We start from the raw sequence: 8592 nt of genomic DNA, 5'->3' as shown, positions 1-8592 counted from the left end.
CTGTGGACCAGTGCTGAATAATGGTGTTGTGCCTGTGAATCAGTGCTGAATAAAAGTACTGTGCCTGTGAATCAGTGCGGAATAATGGCATTCTGCCTGTGAATCAGTGCGGAATAATGCTGTTGTGCCCGTGAATCAGTGCTGAATAAAAGTGCTGTGCCTGTGAATCAGTGCGGAATAATGGCGTTCTGCCTGTGAATCAGTGCGGAATAATCGCGTTCTGCCTGTGAATCAGTGCGGAATAATGCTGTTGTGCCCGTGAATCAGTGCTGGATAAAAATGCTGTGCCTGTGAATCAGTGCGGAATAATGGCGTTCTGCCTGTGAATCAGTGTGGAATAATGCTGTTGTGCACGTGAATCAGTGCTGATTAATGGTGTTGTGTCTGTGCATCAGTGCCGAATAATGATGCTGTGCCTGTGAATCAGTGCTGAATAATTCTGCGGTGCCTGTGAATCAGTGCTGAATGATGGTGTTGTGCCTGTGAATCAGTGCTGATTAATTCTGCCGTGCCTGTGGATCAGTGCGGAATAATGGTGCTGTGACTGTGAATCAGTGCTGATTAATGGTGCTGTGCCTGTGAATCAGTGCTGAATAATGGTGCTGTGCCTGTGAATCAGTGCTGATTAATGGTGCTGTGCCTGTGAATCAGTGCAGAATACTGTTGTCCTGCCTGTGAATCAGTGCAGAGTAATGGTGTTGTACCTGTGAATCAGTGCTGATTAATGGTGTTGTGCCTGTGAATGAGTGCGGAATAACTGTGCTGTGACTGTGAATTAGTGCTGATTAATGGTGTTGTGCCTGTGGACCAGTGCTGAATAATGGTGTTGTGCCTGTGAATCTGGGCTGAATAATGGTGTTGTGCCTGTGAATGAGTGCGGAATAATGATGCTGTGCCTGTGAATCTGTGCTGAATAACGGTGTTGTGCCTGTGAAACAGTGCTGAATAATGGTGCTGTGCCTGTGAATCAATGCTGAATAATGGTGCTGTGCCTGTGAATCAGTGCTGAATAATGTTGCTGTGCATGTGAATCAGTGCTGATTAATGGTATTGTGCCTGTGAATCAGTGCTGAATAACTGTGCTGTGACTGTGAATTAGTGCTGATTAATGGTGTTGTGCCTGTGGACCAGTGCTGAATAATGGTGTTGTGCCTGTGAATCAGTGCTGAATAAAAGTGCTGTGCCTGTGAATCAGTGCGGAATAATGGCGTTCTGCCTGTGAATCAGTGCGGAATAATGGTGCTGTGCCTGTGAATCAGTGCGGAATAATGCTGTTGTGCCCGTAAATCAGTGCTGGATAAAAGTGCTGTGCCTGTGAATCAGTGTGGAATAATGGCGTTCTGCCTGTGAATCAGTGTGGAATAATGCTGTTGTGCACGTGAATCAGTGCTGATTAATGGTGTTGTGTCTGTGCATCTGCGCCGAATAATGATGCTGTTCCTGTGAATCAGTGCGGAATGATGGTGCTGTGCCTGTGAATCAGTGCTGAATAATGGTGCTGTGACTGTGAATCAGTGCTGATTAATGGTGCTGTGCCTGTGAATCAGTGCAGAATAATGATGCTGCGCCTGTGAATCAGAGCTGATTAATGGTGTTGTGCCTGTGAATCAGTGCGGAATAATGGTGCTGTACGTGTGAATCAGTGCTGAATAATGGTGCTGTACCTGTGAATCAGTGCTGAATAATGGTGTTGTGCCTGTGAAATAATGCAGAGTGATGGTGGTGCTGTGCCTGTGAATCAATGCAGAATAATGATGCTGTGCCTGTGAATCAGTGCTGAATAATGGTGCTGTGCCTGTGAATCAGTGCTGAATAATGGTGCTGTGCTTGTGAATCAGTGCAGAATAATGATGCTGTGCCTGTGAACCAGTGCTGAATAACGGTGTTGTGCCTGTGAATCAGAGCTGATTAAAGGTGTTGTGGCTGTGAATCAGTGCTGAGTAATGGTGCTGTACCTGTGAATCAGTGCTGAATAATGGTGTTGTGCTTGTGAATCAGTGCAAAATGATAGTGTTGTGCCTGTGAATCTGTGCTGAATAATGGTGCTGTGCCTGTGAATCAGTGATGATTAATGGTGCCGTGCCTGTGAATCAGAGCTGATTAATGGTGTTGTGCCTGTGAGTCAGTGCGGAATAATAGTGCTGTACCTGTGAATCAGTGCTGAATAATGGGGCTGTGCCTGTGAATCATGCTGATTAATGGTGCCGTGCCTGTGAATCAGGGCTGATTAATGGTGTTCTGCCTGTGAATCAGTGCGGAATAATGGTGCTGTACCTGTTAATCAGTGCTGAATAATGGTGCTGTGCCTGTGAATCAGTGCTGATTAATGGTGTTGTGCGTGTGAATCAGTGCTGATTAATAGTGTTGTGCCTGTTAATCAGTGCGGAATAATGGTGCCGTACCTGTGAATCAGTGCTAAATAATGGTGCCGTGCCTGTGAATCAGAGCTTATTAATGGTGTTGTGCCTGTGAATCAGTGCTAAATAATGGTGCCGTGCCTGTGAATCAGAGCTGATTAATGGTGTTGTGACTGTGAATCAGTACGGAATAATGGTGCTGTACCTGTGAATCAGTGCTGAATAATGGTGTTGTGCTTGTGAATCTGTGCGGAATAATGGTGTTGTGCCTGTGAATCAGTGCAGAATAATGATGCTGCGCCTGTGAATCAGAGCTGATTAATGGTGTTGTGCCTGTGAATCAGTGCGGTATAATGGTGCTGTACCTGTGAATCAGTGCTGAATAATGGTGCTGTACCTGTGAATCAGTGCTGAATAATGGTGTTGTGCTTGTGAAATAATGCAGAGTGATGGTGCTGTGCCTATGAATCAATGCAGAATAATGATGCTGTGCCTGTGAATCAGTGCTGAATAATGGTGCTGTGCCTGTGAATCAGTGCTGAATAATGGTGCTGTGCCTGTGAATCAGTGCAAAATAATGATGCTGTGCCTGTGAATCAGTGCTGAATAACGGTGTTGTGCCTGTGAATCAGAGCTGATTAATGGTGTTGTGCCTGTGAATCAGTGCAGAATAATGATGCTGTGCCTGTGAATCAGTGCTGAATAACGGTGTTGTGCCTGTGAATCAGAGCTGATTAATGGTGTTGTGGCTGTGAATCAGTGCTGAGTAATGGTGTTGTACCTGTGAATCAGTGCTGAATAATGGTGTTGTGCTTGTGAATCAGTGCAAAATGATAGTGTTGTGCCTGTGAATCAGTGCTGGATAATGGTGCTGTGCCTGTGAATCAGTGATGATTAATGGTGCCGTGCCTGTGAATCAGAGCTGATTAATGGTGTTGTGCCTGTGAATCAGAGCTGATTAATGCTGTTGTGCCTGTGAATCAGTGCGGAATAATGGTGCTGAACCTGCGAATCAGTGCTGAGTAATGGTGCTGTACCTGTGAATCAGTGCTGAATAATGGTGTTGTGCCTGTGAATCTGTACGGAATAACAGTACTATGCCTGTGAATCAGTTCTGAATAATGGTGTTGTGCTTGTGAATCTGTGTGGAATAATGGTGCTGTGCCTGTGAATCAGTGCTGAATAATGGTGTTGTGTCTGTGAATCATTGCTGAATAACGGTGTTGTGCCTGTGAATCAGTGCGGAATAACGGTGTTGTGCCTGTGACTCAGTGCTTGTTAATGGTGCTGTGCCTGTGAATCAGTGATGATTAATGGTGCCGTGCCTGTGAATCAGAGCTGATTAATGTTGTTGTGCCTGTGAGTCAGTGCGGAATAATAGTGCTGTGCCTGTGAATCATACTGATTAATGGTGCTGTGCCTGTGAATCAGTGCTGAATAATGGTGCTGTGCCTGTGAATCATACTGATTAATGGTGCCGTGCCTGTGAATCAGGGCTGATTAATGGTGTTCTGCCTGTGAATCAGTGCGGAATAATGGTGCTGTACCTGTTAATCAGTGCTGAATAATGGTGCTTTGCCTGTGAATCAGTGCTGATTAATGGTGCCGTGCCTGTGAATCAGAGCTGATTAATGGTGTTGCGCCTGTGAATCAGAGCAGATTAATGGTGTTGTGCCTGTGAATCAGTGCGGAATAATGGTGCTGTACCTATGAATCAGTGCTGAATAATGGTGTTGTGCTTGTGAATCTGTGCGGAATAATGGTGTTGTGCCTGTGAATCAGTGCAGAGTGATGGTGCTGTACCTGTGAGTCAGTGCTGAATAATGGCGCTGTGCCTGTGAAGCACAGTTGATTAATGGTGTTGTGCATGTGAATCAGTGCTGAATAATAGTGCTGTGCCTGTGAATCAGTGCTGAATGATTAGATTACTTTACAGTGTGGAAACAGGCCCTTCGGCCCAACACGTCCACACCGAGCTGCCGAAGCGCAACCTACCCAAACCTCTACTCCTACATTTACATTTACCCCTTACCTAACACTGCAGGCAATTTACTATGAGCTGAAAATGTGTTGCTGGAAAAGCGCAGCACGTCAGGCTGAATAATAGTGCTATGCCTGTGAAACAGGGCTGAATAATGCTGTCCTGCCTGTGATTCAGAGCGGAATATTGTTGTTGTGCCTGTGAATCTGTGCTGAATAAAAGTGTTGTGCCTGTTAATCAGTGCTGAATAATGGTGCTGTGCCTGTAAGTCAGTGCTGATTAATGGTGCAGTACCTATGAATCAGTGCTGATTAATAGTGTTGTGCCTATGAATCATTGCTGAATAATGGTGCTGTGCCTGTGAATCATTCCGGAATAATGCTGTTGTGCTTGTGAATCAGTGCTGATGAATGGTGTTGTGCCTATGAATCATTGCTGATTAATGGTGCTGTGCCTGTGAATCATTCCAGAATAATGCTGTTGTGCTTGTGAATTAGTGCTGATGAATGGTGTTGTGCCTGTGAATCATTGCTGATTAATGGTGCTGTGCCTGTGAATCAGTGCTGATGAATGGTGTTGTGCCTATGAATCATTGCTGAATAATGGTGTTGTGCCTGTGAATCAGTGTGGAATAATGGTGGTGTGACTGTGAATCAGTGCTGATTAACAGTGCTGGGCCTGTGAATCAGTGCGGAATAATGGTGTTCTGCCTGTGAATCAGTGCTGAATAATGGTGCTGTGCCTGTGAATCAGTGTGGAATAATGGTGGTGTGACTGTGAATCAGTGCTGATTAACAGTGCTGGGCCTGTGAATCAGTGCGGAATAATGGCGTTCTGCCTGTGAATCAGTGCAGAGTAATGGTGTTGTACCTGTGAATCAGTGCTGATTAATGGTGTTGTGCCTGTGAATGAGTGCGGAATAATGGTGTTGTGCCTGTGAATCAGTGCTGAATAATGGTGTTGTGCCTGTGAGTCAGTGCTGAATAATGGTGTTGTGCATGTGAATCAGTGCTGATTAATAGTGCTGTGCCTGTGAATCTGTGCTGAATACTGTTGTCCTGCCTGTGAATCAGTGCAGAATAATAGTGTTGAACCTGTTAATCAGTGCTGAATAAAAGTACTGTGCCTGTGAATCAGTGCTGATTAATGGTGTTTTGACTGGGAATTAGTGCTGATTAATGGTGTTGTGCCTATGAATCATTGCTGAATAATTGTGTTGTGCCTGTGAATCAGTGCTGATTAATGGTGTTGTGCCTGTGAATTAGTGCTGATTAATAGTGCTGTGCCTGTGAATCAGTGCTGAATACTGTTGTCCTGCCTGTGAATCAGTGCAGAATACTGGTGTTGTGCCTGTGAATCAGTGCTGAATAAAGGTGTTGTACCTGTTGATCAGTGCTGAATACTGGTGCTGTGCCTGTGAGTCAGTGCTGATGAATGGTGTTGTGCCTATGAATCATTGCTGAATAATGGTGTTGTGCGTGTGAATCAGTGTGGAATAATGCTGTTGTGCCTGTGAATCTGTGCTGAATAACAGTGCTGTGCCTGTGAATCAATGCGGAATAATGGTGTTGTGCTTGTGAATCAGTGCTGAGGAATGGTGCTGTGACTGTGAATCAGTGCTGATTAATGGTGTTGTGCTTGTGGACCAGTGCTGAATAATGGTGCTGTGCCTGTGAATCAGTGCTGAATAACGGTGCTGTGCCTGTGAATCAGTGCGGAATAATGGCGTTCTGCCTGTGAATCAGTGCTGAATAATGGTGCTGTGCCTGTGAATCAGTGCGGAATAATGGTGCTGTGACTATGAATCAGTGCTGATTAACGGTGCTGGGCCTGTGAATCAGTGCGGAATAATGGCGTTCTGCCTGTGAATCAGTGCAAAGTAATGGTGTTGTACCTGTGAATCAGTGCTGATTAATGGTGTTGTGCCTGTGAATGAGTGCGGAATAATGGTGTTGTGCCTGTGAATCAGTGCTGAATAATGGTGTTGTGCCTGTGAGTCAGTGCTGAATAATGGTGTTGTGCATGTGAATCAGTGCTGATTAATCGTGCTGTGCCTGTGAATCAGTGCTGAATACTGTTGTCCTGCCTGTGAATCAGTGCAGAATAATAGTGTTGAACCTGTTAATCAGTGCTGAATAAAAGTACTGTGCCTGTGAATCAGTGCTGATTAATGGTGTTTTGCCTGGGAATTAGTGCTGATTAATGGTGCTGTGCCTGTGAATCAGTGCTGATTAATGGTGTTGTGCCTATGAATCATTGCTGAATAATTGTGTTGTGCCTGTGAATCAGTGCTGATTAATGGTGTTGTGCCTGTGAATCTGTGCTGATTAATGGTGCTGTGCCTGTGAATCAGTGCTGAATACTGTTGTCCTGCCTGTGAATCAGTGCAGAATAATGGTGTTGTGCCTGTGAATCAGTGCTGAATAAAGGTGTTGTACCTGTTGATCAGTGCTGAATACTGGTGCTGTGCCTGTGAGTCAGTGCTGATTAATGGTGTTTTGCCTGTTAATTAGTGCTGATTAATGGTGCTGTGCCTGTGAATCAGAGCTGAATAATTGTGTTGTGCCTGTGAATCAGTGCGGAATAATGGTGTTGTGCCTGTGAATCAGTGCTGATTAATGGTGCTGTGCCTGTGAATCTGTGCTGAACAACGGTGTTGTGCCTGTGAATCAGTACTGAATAATGGGGTTGTGCCTGTGAATTCGTGCTGAATAATAGTGCTGTGCCAGTGAGTCAGTGCTGAATAATGGTGTTGTGCATGTGAATCAGTGCTGAATAATGGTGTTGTGCCTGTTAATCAGTGCGGAATAACGGTGCTGTGCCTGTGAAACCGTGTTGAATAATGGTGTTGTGCCGGTGAATTCGTGCTGATTAATGGTGTTGTGCCTATGAATCATTGCTGAATAATGGTGTTGTGCCTGGGAAGAAGGGCGGAATAATAGCGCTGTGCCTGTGAATCAGTGCTGGTTAATGGTGTTGTGCCTATGAATCATTGCTAAATAATGGTGTTGTACCTGCGAATCAGTGCTGGTTAAAGGTGTTGTGCCTATGAATCATTGCTGAATAATGGTGTTGTGCCTGTGAATCAGTGCTGGTTAATCGTGTTGTGCCTATGAATCATTGCTGAATAATGTTGTTGTGCCTGTGAATCAGTGCTGGTTAATGGTGTTGTGTCTATGAATCAGTGCTGAATAATAGTGCTGTGCATGCAAACAGTGCTGAATAATGGTGTTGTGCCTGTGAATCTGGGCTGAATAATGGTGTTGTGCCTGTGAATGAGTGCGGAATAATGGTTTTGTGCCTGTGAATCAGTGCTGAGTAATGGTGTTGTGCCTGTGAATCAGTGCGGAATAATGGTGTTCTGCCTGTGAATCAGTGCGCAATAATGCTGTTGTGCTTGTGAATCATTGCTGAATAATGGTGCTGTGCCAGTGAATCAGTGCGCAATAATGCTGTTGTGCTTGTGAATCATTGCTGAATAATGGTGCTGTGCCAGTGAATCAGTGCTGGTTAATGGTGTTGTGCCTATTAATCAGTGCTGAATAATAGTGCTGTGCATGCGAATCAGAGCGGAATAATGGTGTTGTGCCTGTGAATCTGGGCTGAATAATGGTGTTGTGCCTGTGAATGAGTGCGGAATAATGGTGTTGTGCCTGTGAATCAGTGCTGAGTAATGGTGTTGTGCCTGTGAATTAGTGCGGAATAATGGAGGTGTGCCTGTGAATCAGTGCTGAATAACAGTGCTGTGCCTGTGAATCAATGCGGAATAATGGCGTTCTGCCTGTGAATCAGTGCGCAATAATGCTGTTGTGCTTGTGAATCATTGCTGAATAATGGTGCTTTGCCAGTGAATCAGTACGGAGTAATGGTGTTGTACCTGTGAGTCAGTGCGGAATAATGGTGTTGTGCATGTGAATCTGGGCTGAACAATGGTGCCGTGCGTGTGAATCAGATCAGAATGGTGGTGTTGTGCCAGCGAATCACGGCGGAATACTGGTGCTCTCCCTGTGAATCACGGCAGAATAATGGTGTTGTGCCTGTGAATCAGTGCAGAATACTAGTGTTGTGTCTGGGAATCAGTGCAGAATAATGGTGTTGTGCCTGTGAATCAGTGCGGAATAATGTTGCTGTGCCTGTGAATCAGTGCGGAATAATGGTGTTGGGCCTGTGAATGAGTGCGGAATAATGGTGCTGTGCCTGTGAATCAGTGCTGAATACTGTTGTCCTGCCTGTGAATCAGTGCAGAGTAATGGT

Source organism: Chiloscyllium plagiosum, chromosome 2, assembly GCF_004010195.1.
Source record: "Chiloscyllium plagiosum isolate BGI_BamShark_2017 chromosome 2, ASM401019v2, whole genome shotgun sequence".
Taxonomy (NCBI): Eukaryota; Metazoa; Chordata; class Chondrichthyes; order Orectolobiformes; family Hemiscylliidae; genus Chiloscyllium; species Chiloscyllium plagiosum.
This window is presented reverse-complemented; position numbering follows the sequence as displayed.